The sequence below is a fragment of the Bubalus kerabau genome, chromosome 22 (genome assembly GCF_029407905.1).
Source record: "Bubalus kerabau isolate K-KA32 ecotype Philippines breed swamp buffalo chromosome 22, PCC_UOA_SB_1v2, whole genome shotgun sequence".
Lineage (NCBI taxonomy): Eukaryota > Metazoa > Chordata > Mammalia > Artiodactyla > Bovidae > Bubalus > Bubalus kerabau.
This window is the reverse complement of record NC_073645.1, coordinates 25,542,636-25,556,570: the sequence shown is the minus strand read 5'-3', so window position 1 is coordinate 25,556,570 and position 13,935 is coordinate 25,542,636. Positions and strand designations below refer to the sequence as shown.

General features: G+C 40.5%; 1 protein-coding gene across 10 annotated transcripts in view; it reads right to left on the bottom strand.

Annotated features, from left to right (window-relative positions):
* Positions 1 to 13,935, bottom strand: part of GBF1 (golgi brefeldin A resistant guanine nucleotide exchange factor 1) — a 124,392-nt gene that overhangs the window by 46,060 nt on the left and 64,397 nt on the right. The window lies entirely within an intron of this gene.

Below are 13,935 nucleotides of genomic sequence, written 5' to 3'. Positions count from 1 at the left end.
CCTTTCTTCTTCCTAACCAGTGACTAACACTGATTTTATGACTGCCATACAAATGAAGCTTCAGGTTTGCCCACATTCATTCCTAATCCAAGAGGGAAGAGTGAGTCTCCTTTAACAAGGCTGGCAGGGCTAAACGAGGCCCACAGGGAGCAGCCTCAAACACAGCGCAGAGGCCTGAGGACACACTGATCCATCTGTCTTACTGAGAGCCCAAGTTTAATGCGTATCAACTCTAAACACTAGTTCTCTTCCTTCTAGAGGAAATTGGCCCATATTGAAAGGAAAGCAATTAGGTTGTAACATACAGGCAAACCAGAGCTGCTGTGGTCCTTTACTCTGCCTTGCCGTTTTCTGCATTCATTGTATAACACCAAGACCAAACTTAAGCAGGCAATTTGAAAGCCCAGGAGAAATTAAAAATTTCTGTTGCTATACTTTAAAACAGGACATTCACCCCAGCTTTATGCAGTCATTACACTTGGAGCAACTTTTTCAATCCAAATTCCCCTCACAGTCTAGTAAAATATTTCATTGTTCAATGGCAGCAAGAAGAGAAAACAATTACAGGTTTATCAGAGATTACCACTCTGTCAGGTCTCCTCCAGGGGCCCTGAAGGGAAGTAAAAGGAAATACTAAAGAACTAAATTCTGAATTGACATTAGCAAAATGTATAGATGATAGAAAAGACTGAAGGGTCAATAACCAAAGCTTTTGGAGAAGAGTAAGAGAATCCCTAAAGAGGATCAGTCACAGGACTGGTAAGCAACTCTCCCTGTTCTCTACGTGTACAGAATCCTACTTTTTCACCTTTCCCCAGCAGCTGGAAATTTTTTTTTTTTTCAATAGCAGCATATCACAAATTCTTAGTGACAATAAGTCTGAGGAATCTTATTCTGCCTTAGCCACATTTTGTGTTAATGGGCTCAAGAACTTTATGACAAAGGACATTTCCATTTTACTGATGGGAAAAACAAAGACATTGAAAATATAATCAACAAGGGCCAGGACAAGTACTCTAACCACCTGCCATTGCTGCCTCTAAAGACATGACTGTGAGCTGGAGAATGAACAAATAAAAGTTTATGGGAGCAGCAGTACTCTGAGAAGTCACACGTTACTTGTTCTGAAAGGTACCCAGAGAACTTTCAAGACAGCTGAATCTAGAGGAACAATCCTGAAAGGGTTGGGAAACAACCTTTTAGAAAACATGGGACAGAACCCGGGTTCAGCCAACACCTGTTTCCCCAACAATATCTGTCTCTCTCATTTTATTCCAAATTCACACAATACAAAAGCTGCATTATTCTGGTAAAGTTGCATTCCAGCCCAGAGTGCACAGTTAATGTTTTTTACAGCCCACATGCCTCTTTGTGATGGATGGGCACTTTATAATGAAAAACTTTATGCTCAATCAATTTATAAATAATGAGTCTTCCATTACATGGCATTAAAAACAAACCTCAAATCAGAAAGACTCAGAAATAAACAAGGAATAGGAACAAAAGTGATTGCTGGAAAGACAAGAACTGAATAGAATGCTCTTAATTCCTTCATTCCTAAAGAATACACAGTCCTAAGGAGAATTTGGTATCAAAAAAGGTATTAATTTCAACAAATACTGTTGAAACAACTGAACGCCCATATACAAAAAAAAAAAAAATTTTTTTTTTCACCTAAACCTCATGTTACACAAAAATTAACTCAAAATAGATCATAGGAGTAAATGAAAAGCATAAATCTGCATAGTTTTTAGAAACAGTACTTCGATAGGACACCAGAAGCAAAATGCATGAAAGAAAAAACTGGACTTCAATAAAAACAAAATATCTATTCTGTGAGAGATACTGTTAAGAGAATGAGAAAACAAACTACAGATTGGGAGAAAATATTTATAAATAACTGTATAAATTATAATTAAAATTGAAATAAAGGACTTGAATCCAGAATAGACTTAAGTCTTTAAATTCAACAATAAGAAAACAACTCCCATCAAAAAATGGGCAAAAGACTTGGACAGACACATCACCAAATGGTGTTTGATGTCACTGGCCATTGACTGACTGAAGTTGCTCAGTCGTGTCCGACTCTGCGGCCCCATGGACTGTAGCCACGAGGCTCCTCCATCCATGGAATTTTCCAGCCAAGAGTACTGGAGTGGGTTGCCATTTCCTTCTCCAGGGGATCTTCACTGGCCATTAGGGAAAGGCAAATTTAACCCACATTGAGATACCACTGCTTACTTACTAGGATGACTTAATAAAAGTACTGAAAATACCAAGCACTAGAGAGGCTGTGGAGAAATCAGAATCCTCATTGCTAGTGGGAATGCAAAATGATATAGGACTCTGGAAAAACAGTTTGGCAGTTTCTTATAAAACCAAACACACACTTATTCTTTCACTCAGAAATCCTACTCCTGGATATTAATCCCAGAGAGATGAAAACCAATGTTCTTTACACAAAAACCTGTACCCAAATGTTTATAGCGGCTCTATGCGTAATTGTCCAAAAACGGAAAAGTCCAGTGTTGTTCAGCTAGTGAATGGATAAGCAAATTGTGGTAGAAACATGCAATGGAATACTACTTGGCAGTAAAAAGGGAACAGACTATTGATTTAGGTAGCAGTTTAGATAAGTCAGCCTGAAAAGGTTATGTACTGTAGGATTCCATTTATATCACCTCTTTGGTAAAACTGTGGTGAGAGACTAGATCAGTGGTTCACAGGAGTTGGGGTAGGGGGGAGGGTGTGATCACACAGGAATAACAGAGGGCGTTTTCTGGGGTGATGAGACTGTTCTGTATTCCAACTGACACAGTGCTTATAGGGATCTATGTGTAAAAACTCATAGATATGTGTACTAAAAAAGTCAATTTTACTATATGATAATTAAAATTAAATTTTTTTTTAAGTACCAAAAGAATCTTAACATACAAATCTCAGCCTAGTTCACACCAAGAATGGCATCCACATGATGCAGCCGAATATCAGGCCCTGCCTTCTAAGATTGAGGTCTGAAGACACTGAGATTAGGTTTAAGGGAATGGCCACCTATGAACACGGACCTGAATTCAGAAAAGCCCTTTCCTCTGTGGAAAGGCCAGACTGGCATGGGGAGCCTATTTCTTCTCTCCCTAGGCTCTTCTAACCAATATTAGAAAAAAATTTGTTATTGGAGCTTGTTCTTTCGAAACCTTCAGCTGAAGCAGCCCTGCAGAGACAGATCACACTTCCATCAATTTCAAGCCTACTGAGAACAGTAGAGAGTACTCTTTGGTACATTAAGTGGGCTTTGGAAGCTCACACCCTAACCTTTTGTTTCTTGCTTTAACCTTTGGCTTCCAAGAATTTGTTCCCTAAGACCTAGGTAAGATAGAGGCATTAAAAATACAGAGAAAGAATTTTACCAGGGCATAATTTATTTTCCATAATATTTGATACACAGGATACCAAATCCTAACTGGCTAAAGGCCCTTGGCAATATTAACATTACAAAGGGAAATGATTTCTACTGCATTCAGCTTCAAGGAGAAAAGGTAGGGGTAAAAATCAAGAGTGGGAAGGGGCTTTCATCTGCCACACAGACTAACTACCCCCTGATCAAGAAGCATTTGGGCCACCAAAGGCCCCTCTCCTACATGATGATGCTCGTTTACCTGCGTCAAATATATCAAGTCACAGCACATACATTATTATCTAGCCATGTCCTGAAAAATTTCTAATCCAGCATCCATTAGATTAGATCTGAATTCTGCTGGCCAAGCTCCAGCCTCTCAGGGGGCTGGCATAAAATAGGGAGGCTGGAGTAGGGTTTCAAACACCTGTTTCAGCTTTTTAAGTGTCCGATTCAGGCCACTGTGCTCTGGCAGCAGGGACCCTGATGATACGGGTTCTCTTCTCCTGCCAAATCCTCAATTTAAAGAGCCTAGCCCCCCAGGGGAGGAAAAGATAGACTGGGGGTTATAGCCACCTTGAAGAAATGTTTCTTTCAAACATATATCTCCCCTATGATCCAGCAATTTCATCCTTAAGTATTTGTCTAAGAGAAACTAGAATATATGTTCATAAATAGACTTGTATAAGAATGTTCATAGCAACCTATTCATGAAGGACAAACATTAGAAACACTCCAAATATCCTTCAATAAGAAAATAAGTAAATTCTCTTATGGTTTACCCATACAACTGCATACTACTCAGTAAAACAGAATGAATCAAAACCAAAAAAAAAACTAGTGATATATGCAACAACATGGATGAATTCCAAAAACATGCTAAGTGAAAAGAAGCTAGATACAAAAGAGAATATCTTATGTGATCCATTTACAGGAAATTCAAAATCAAAACTAAGGTATGCTACTGCTGCTAAGTCGCTTCAGTCGTGTCCGACTCTGTGCGACCCCAGAGACAGCAGCCCACCAGGCTCCCCCGTCCCTGGGATTCTCCAGGCAAGAACACTGGAGTGAGTTGCCATTTCCTTCTCCAATGCATGAAAGTGAAAAGTGAAAGTGAAGTTGCTCAGTCGTGTCTGACTCTTAGCGACCCCAAGGACTGCAGCCTACCAGGCTCCTCCGTCCATGGGATTTTCCAGGCAAGAGTACTGGAGTGGGGTGCCATTGCCTTGGTAATAGAATATAGAAAGTGGTTTTGTGTATGCGCATGTGGGTTAACTTAAAGGCGGCATGAGGAAACTGGTGTGATGAAAATGTTATATATCTTTTTTTTAAGATGGTTAATGAATGTCTACAATTCTCAAAAAATTATCAACTGAACACCTAAGGTCAGTGTACTTCACTGTATGCTAATTGTATTTCAACTAAAAAAAAAAGAAGAGAGAACTAGGGGTGCTTGGGATCAGCCTCTCCTATTGGGATTATTTAGGAGAATGAAGACATAGAAGAGAAGAAGCAGATGTGCTTCTCATCACCATTCTGGGAGCAGAGGCTCAACAGCGAGCTGAACTGCCACCTCAGTGCCCCTTGGGCAACCTTTGGGGAAAGAAGAGATTTTCAAGTTGTAACTGATATACCCTTAGTGAGGCCCTATGGTTCCCCAAAGGAGTGTCACTGAAATGTCTTCCAGTGTTTACTTGTCTTCCAGTGTTCACTTCTCCATTGATAAAAGTATAATCGGGGTTCAATTTAGAAGTTCACAAAGAAAAAGTTAGGCCCTCACTACTTAAAATTCAGGGACTTGGTGGTCTAGTGGTCAAGAGTCTGCACTTCCACCGCAGAGGGCACAGGTTTAATTCCTGGTTGAGAAACTGATATTCCACAGGCTGAGTGGTGTGGCCAAAAAAAAACACATAGTCTTAAAAAACATATTATAACCATAGTAATAGACAAGCAAGTCAGAGCTCTAGTTCTAGAGCCGTCACCACTCTGTCATGAGACCTTATATAAAACATGACCTCTAAGCCACAGTTCCTTCTCAATAAAATGGGCCTGAATGACATCTATGCTTCACCTTAGCTCTACCACTGTATTATTTTAATACTCTTATTAGTTCATATGACCTCCAGGATCAGATGGGGAAGGCAAGCCTTGTAATCCTTCTCAGCATTGTTATAGATTCATCCTTAAGTTTAATGAGAGCCATCCCCCTCCCCAACCAGAAGGATTCTGCATTTCATGTGAAATGATTTCACTCCTGTAACACACAGAGTTAGATTCAAAGAAAATAGCTTACAGCTTAGGAATGTAAAAAGCTGCTTACATGGCAAACCCAAGGTGGTGCAGCATAAAAGAAGAGTGCTGTGCTGAGTCTCTCAGTCGTGTCCAACTCTTTGTGACCCCATGGGCTGTAGCCCGCCAGGCTTCTGTCCATGGGGATTCTCCAGGCAAGAATACTGGAGTGGGTGGCCATGCCCTCCTCAGGAATCTTCCCAACCCAGGTCTCCCGCCTTTCAGGCGGATTCTTTACTGTCTGAGCCACCAGGGAAGTCCATAAAAGAAGAGTAGGTATCCTCAAAATCCAGTGGGAAGACTGGAGAAGAAAACAAACATGTATTGAGTGCCTATTATGTGCTAGGTATGCATTGTACTAGACTCCTTGCATGTATCATTTTGTTTAATCCTTAGGAGAACCCTGGTAAAACAAGTTTTTAATCCCCATTTTACAGATGAAAAATGGAGGTTCAAATAGGTCAAGTAACTGTCAAGACCCTGATGCTGGCAAAGACTGAAGGCAGGAGGAGAAGGGAATGACAGAGGACGAGATGGTTGGATGGCATCACTGACTCAATGGACATGAGTTTGAGCAAGCTCTGGAAGATGGTGAAGGACAGGGAAGCCTGGTGTGCTGCAGTTCATGGGATCACAAAGAGTTGGACATGAATGAGTTATTGAACAACAACAACAAACTTCCAAGACAACACCCAATGGTAGAGACAGGATTTGAACCCAGGTCTATTCAGCTCTAAAAGTTACACTTTTCTCCACAACCATTTGGCAGGAAATAAGTTGGAGATCCTACATCTCCAAAGGGCCCTAGCATTTTTTCCTTCTTGTAAATAACTTATTTCACACATGTCATGTAGCTCTTGGCACTATACAGAAGAAAGGGTTAAACCTACTGTTAGGAAGAGGAAATTCCCTGGAAAATTGAAACACATGCTGTGGCTCTGACTAAATTTCACACCCGTTCTGTTGAGCAACATCCATACTGTGTGAGAAAAGATTCCTTCCCCATCACCCCAGCCCCATTCTTTATTCATTCTATCACCTGCTGCCTTCCTTCAGACTAAGCTGAGAGGGAGGAAGGGAGGAAGACTATACATCTTTGCTTACTGCATATTTAAGCTAGAGGTTAGTACACCCAGGGTAGGAAGAATTACGTGTGAAAAGAGAAAAGGAATGACACTTTCTCATTTCTGCTTGGACCAGCATAGGAGGGAGCTCTTATGATAAGCTACAATGAAGAAAGTGGTTAGACTTCTGCTGGGGAGGAAAAGAGGAGAGGCTGTTCTTCCTGGAGAGTAGGCAGAATTCAGAAGAACAAGGCCAATGTACACCTGTCCCCTTGTCTGGAATTTCATGCTCAAGTGAACGCTGAATTTCTTTCTGTCCATGAGACTTATGCCTCACCCAGGAGAGCAAATGGGAAGGTGGAAAAAATTTTTTTCTCTCTGCTACCCTCTTCAAACAGATTCTAATTTCCAGTCCCAAATAACAATGAGTCTAGTTATTTGGTACTGGAAGCTGACGGGATGAAAGAAGCTTGTGGGAATTTAAGAGCCTAGGGTAGCTAGTAGCTACTTGGTATAAAAGAAAGGTAAGGACAGGTAATGCCATTATGATAATCTCCAAAGACAGTCCCATACAACGCCACCCCTCACATGGCTTCCTCCCATCAAGAGGTTCCCCTTGAATCTGGTCTGTGACTGCGTTGACAGATATAATGCAGGGGAAGGGACAATCTGGGACTTCAGTGCCCAGGCATTAAAAAGGCTTTGAAGCTTCTATTTCTTTCATTTTGGCAATCTGAACTGCCATGTACAAATTCTAAGCTACTGTATGAGAGGTCATGAGGGAAAGCCCTGGAGACTGAAGCATCATATCAAAAGAAGCCACATGGCACCAGACATCTAAGCCACAGTCATAGCTGACTGCAACTTCAAGAAAGATCCTAAATGAGAGCATTAGAAGAACTGCCCAGCTGAGCCCTAGTCAACCCATGGAATTGTGAGATATAATAAAATGGTTGTGCTTCAAGCCATGAACTTTTAGAGTGGTTTGTTAGGTAGCAACAGATAACTGAAACAGCTAGCTTTTGTTAAAAATGAAGCTAGTATTCTTTTGTCCTGGGCATATAACATAAACTCTATTGCATAAACAAGGAAAATCTACCCAATTTTAGTTAAAAAGAATTTATATTGGGGAGGAATCTCATTCCATTAGCAATTGAAGATTAAAAAAAAAAATCTTAGAATAAACTTAAGAAATTTATGGTACATAAATGGGGGAAAGAAGAACCTACAAATTTTACTAGAGTTACAAAAGAAGTCTTGAATAAATGCGGAAGCAAAAACATGTTTCAGGACAGGGAGGCAAACATATATTATAAAGATGTAAAGTCTCCCCATATTAATTGACATTTTAAAATCAAAATCCCAATTGGAATTTTTAAAAGAACTTGAGTAAGTAACCCTGTACTTCATGTGAAATAACCAGATAATGATAGCCAGAATATTTTTTTAAAAAACTGATGCTGGGAGGGATTGGGGGCAGGAGGAAAAGGGGACGACAGAGGATGAGATGGTTGGACGGCATCACCGACTCGACGGACATGAGTCTGAGTGAACTCCGGGAGTTGGTGATGGACAGGGAGGCCTGGCGTGCTGCGATTCATGGGGTAGCAAAGAGTCGGACTCGACTGAGCGACTGAACTGAATTGAATGAAAGTTTGTAGTAGTATCATTTTAAAATGAGTTACAAAACTATAACAAATAAACACGTATAATACTAGCAGAAGAACAGGTAGAATAATATGTAATATATGATAAAAGAAAATTCAATAAATGGTGCTGTAACACATGGTTAATTATTAGGGAGTAAAAGTTATATTCCTGCTTCATTTCACTTGACAAAATAAATTCTATGTGATTAAAAGAAGATAATAATTATCTTCTTTGTTTGTGAATAATAATTCACTCAACAAATATTTATGAGCACCAACTGTGTAGCAGTCACTGGGATGGATAATAGAAATATAGTGGTGAACAATGCAATGCAATCCTTTCCTATGTAGTAGAGAAAGACGTTAGGGCTCACATAAGTGCTAAAAGTGTTCAAGAGTAAAATATAAAAACTGAAACATATTAACAGGTGAAATAAAGTGACCTGAGATGAAGGAAAAGTAGATTCATCAACATATGCTTAGCAGAAGAAAAGGAAATGGAAGTAGAGCTGAAAAAGCTGAATACCAGGGGCCTTCAGAGGGAAGCACCAGTGAGAAACAAGCTCTGAAATGGAAGCATCAGGTGGAGGGTGAGAAAAAAGAAGAATATAAAATGGAAGAGAAGGAAATCATTGAAGAACTAACATAAGATCATCTCCCAATCAAATAATAATGATTTTCCTAGATCAAAAGGACCCTCACTAAGAACGTAGCACAATGACTAGAAAGGGGCATCGAGTGTTTACATCAAGTGTTTTAGAATACTGAAACAAAGAGATTGCAAAAAAACTTCCAGTTCAAACACAAAGGACTGAGAATCAGTGGTATCAGACTACTCAAGAGCAACACTGGAAATGAAGAGACAAAGAAGCAAAGCCACCACATTCTGAAAGAAAATAATTTCCAAACTAGGATTCTATATCCTGCCAAATCTTCACTCAAGAGCAGTGCAGAATACAAATAGTTTCAGATATACAGTCTAAAAGAATTTATATACCAGGTATCTTTTCCTAGTAGCCTTTGGAGGATTTTCAACCCAAATTGAGAGAGTAAAACAAAAAGGAAATGCACATGGAATCCAGGAAAAAGGAGTTCCGAGAAAAGTGAAGGGAAGTTTCAGGATGACAGCTGTACCTCATGCCTAGAGAGCAACCAATGCAGAATGGAAGAAGAGGCTAGCAGGCACTGATAAAGATTCTCCAAGAAGAGAGAAAAATGGAGTAGAAGATAAAAATGGAAGAGACAAGAATGGAGTTTGATCATGTGGGAAAACAATATTCAGAGTTAAAACTGTATTGTAGAGCTTGAGAAGAAATAGTAATACTAACATAGAAAATTAAGTATATTTTTCAAAAGGGAGTAATATCTGACTTATAGTAAATAATACTTAAGATCTTAATAAGGTAAAGACTGAATATTGATTTAGCCAACTGGAGAGAGAACTATTACATATTGGGAGGATGGAGGGAAGGAAAATAGGTATCAAGTAGCACTGCAGAAGTGCTATATTTCTACATCTAGGAGTAGGAAGTCAACAGACAGTGGTTCAAATGTTTAAAATCTATTTTTTAAAAGAAGTTGTGTTGTTGTTGTTCAGTCATGTCTGACTCTTTGTGACCCCAGGGACTACAGCACGCCAGGCTTCCCTGTCCTTCACTATCTCCCTATCTTTGAGTTTGCTCAAATTCATCTCCATCGAGTTGGTGATGCTACCCTAACCATCTTATCCTCTGCTGCCCTCTTTTCCTTTCCCCTTCAATCCTTCTCAGCATCAGGACCCTTCCAATGACTCAGCTCTTTGCATCAGGCGGCCAAAGTACTGAAGCTTCAGCATCAGACCCTCCAATGAATATTCAGGGCTGACTAAATTCATTTAGTATTTACTGGTTTGATCTCCTTGCAGTCCATGGGACTCTCAAGAATCTTCTCTAGCACCAAAGTTTGAAAGCATCAATTCTTCGGTGCTTAACCTTCTTTATGGTCCAATTCTCATATCCATATAAGAATACTGGAAAAACCACAGCTTTGATTATATGGACCTTTGATGGCAAAATGATGTCTCTGCTTTTTAATATGTTGTCTAGGATAGCCCAGTTGGTAAAGAACCCACCTGCAATGCAGAAGACCCCAGTTCAATTCCTGGGTTGGGAAGATCTGCTGGTGAAGGGACAGGCTACCCATTCCAGGGTCGCAAAGAGTCAGACACAACTGAACAACTTTCACTTTCATGCTGTCTAGGTTTGTCAATAGCCTTCCTTCCAAGGAGCAACTGTCTTAATTTTACAGCTGCAGTCACCATCCACAGTGATTCTGGAGCCCAAGAAAAGAAAATCTGTCACTGCTTCCATTTTTTCCCCTTCTATTTCCCATGAAGTGATGGGACCAGATGCCATGATCTTAGTTTTTGAATGCTGAGTTGTAAGCCAGCTTTCTCACTCTTCTCTTTCAACCTCATCAAGGGGCTCTTTAGTTCCGCTTCACTTTCTGCCATTAGAGTGGTATCATCTGCATATCTGAAGTTGCTGATAATTCTCCCAGCAATTTTGATTCCAGCTTGTGATTCATTCAGCCCAGCATTTCGCATGATGTACTCTGCATATAATTTAAATAAACAGGGTGACAATATACAGCCTTGTCATACTCCTTTCCCAATGTTGAACCAGTTGTTGTTCCATGTAAGGTTCTAACTGTTATTTCTAGATCCACGTACAGGTTTCTCAGACAGATAAGGTGGTCAGGTATTCCCATCTCTTTAAGAGTTTTCCATAGTTTGTTGTGATCCACACAGTCAAAGGCTTTAGGATAATCAATGAAGGAGAATTAGATGTTTTCTGGAATTCCCTTGTTTTCTCTTTTTCTGGATTCTCTTGCTTTCTCTAAGCAGGTCATGTCCTAACTTAAACTATAGTCAAGGAACAAAGAGCCTCTCAAGAGTATGATCTAAACACAGAGGTAACTGACAAGAGACTATTGTCCTCATTTGGATATGAATTAGTATGTCACACTGAAATCAAGTGGATAAAAAGAATAGCAAAGAAAACTGAATACAAGCAATAAAGAGAATTACCATTGCTCACCTTGCAATAAAAGTAGGAAGCACCATTACTACCATGATGTATTAAGATTCCTATTCTGGGTCAGTTCTTATCCATTGGTTCAGGGTACCAGATCTGCGGGGCTTCTCACATGACTGAGTGACTAACACATAGATACACACACAGAGGTCTCCACTTTGATGGCAGTAACAAAACCAAGATCTTCCCAAGAGTTTAGGCCTGGCTCTATCATTACTCACTTTCTCGATTTCAGCAAAAATAACTACCTTTAATTTCTTGCTACCAGAATTAATCTATTCCTTCTTGGTACTTCTAGAATGCTGTTGCTTTAGTATATATAGCATATTCTGGCTTGTGGGGGGAAAAAAAAGGAAAGGTGAAACATGTTAGTAGCTTCAGTTGTGTCTGACTCTTTGTGACGCTATGGACCATAGCCTGCCAGGCTCCTCTGTCCGTGGAATTCTCCAGGCAAGAATACTGGAGTGGGTAGCCATTCCCTTTTCCAGCGGACCTTGGACTTGACTCAGGGAACAAATCCAGGTCTCCTGCATTGCAGGCAGATTCTTTACCATGTGAAGTACCATTATGGAATAGCTAATTGTAGTCTGTAAGCTCCTGGAAGGCAGAGAGGGTTCATGAAGACAGTAGTGCTCAATCAATGCTTTTCAGTTTAAAAAGGTCACAGGGACATACTAACGAAATCCATATCCCAATTTTCCTATAAAAGATTTCTTGTCATTTCCAGGAAAACTGGTGAAAAGTAAGGTTTATAAGGAATAGGGAAGCACCTGAACAGAAGGTCCCTCCATATGTGACCAGTGGCTGTTGGCCAAGAGTGAGAGTTCAGAGAAGTAACATTTCTGAGAACAGCCTGCCAATGGAGATGGAAAGCAGTTAAACTCTGAGGTGGCTGTATTGGGAAGGGAGATGGGAGAGAGGCCATTTTGTGCTCTTTGGGGAAAATGTTAATGAGAGGTTTCACAAATGTCAGACTTGCCTGATTAAACGAAGCCAGCTAGGTAGATGTTTTTCATATTAATGCCATCTTTGCTAAAAGAGCAAAAGGGGAAAGAAAAGGAGGTTTGAGAATGGAAAATGATAAACTTAAAATTATTTACAGAAGAAATTATGCTTCTAAGTTGGGCAAGGATATAAAAGAAGAACTGTTATCTGGCAGGTATGGCTGCTCCACATCCTTGCCCCTTTCAAAAAGAAAAATGTAAGCCCTGAGGCCAGGAGAGAAGATAGATCACTGTGCCCCATGCCCTGCCCAGGGTGTCTAATAATGAAGAACTCAAAGAATCTAAGCAAGTTAAGGCACAGTTAAGTTTTATCTGAATAGTTACTCTTAAAGGAGAAAAAGTACAGGAAGAAAGTCAATAAAATAACTGATATGTTTAAGGGACTTTTTCCTCCTTAGTTTGGGCCTGTATCTAGAGTTTTCAGAATTTCTGTCACTTAAATTAAAGGCTAGGGATGGGCAAGTGCTGTTGATTAGAGAGCTCAGCCTTCTTTTACTCCCATTCCTCCCCAGCCCAGCCTGCAATTGTGTCCCAATCAACCAGCATTAATACAGATACACAGAGGTATTTATTTGCTGCTGATTCTGCCTGGCTGTATTCAGGCTCGATCTCCATGTGTATTTAATAAATCACAGTAGTTAGGTGGACAGGATTAGTTCCAAGTCACCTAATGACTATATCATGAACTGCAGCATTAAAGGGATTAATATTAATCTGAGTCATTGCAATTCAGTGGGAAGGCCAGTCTGTCGTCCAACAGGAGCTCCGGCCGGCAAGAAATCCCCAACAAGACCAGGAAGATTAATGAGGGCTTCTACATTCTGCCTGCAAATCTTCACCTACCAGGGTGTGGGGTAGTGAATCCCAGCCCAGACGAGCTCATAAATAACCCACAATATCACAAGTATTTGGGGCAGCTGTGCCCCAGCAAAGGAGGGCCAGCTAGCCCTCTCCATCTTCTCCTCCCGTAACCTACACCATCGAGATGGCACAAGAATTTTACAGGCCCACACAGCAGCCGGTTTTGTTTTCTTTCATGTAAGGGCCCACACCTCGTAAATCACATTCTTATCTCAGGAAAGGAATAGTACTAACTGCAGTCTGGTCTTGGGTATACGCAGAAGAACATGAAGCTTCTCGTTGTAGTGTCACCTCCCTGAAGTTGGGAACATAACCTGGCCTCCACAATACAAGGAGCCTGCTTTCAAGTCATGAAATGTTCCGTCTGCCCAGCAGCGCAATTATTCTTCATTAGCATTCACAGTATTGCCACCCTTGCACGGGACTCTGGAGTGCATATTCAGAACTATTTTTCCTTGTCCTGTCAAAGTGAACACTCCCTGTCCACAAGACACTACAGGAACCAGCATTTCCTTGTGCCTTGGCCCTAATTTCACCACCAGGAGACCACACAGATGAGCCTAGCCAAGTCTCAGATCTCTATAGGACAGGCAAATCCTT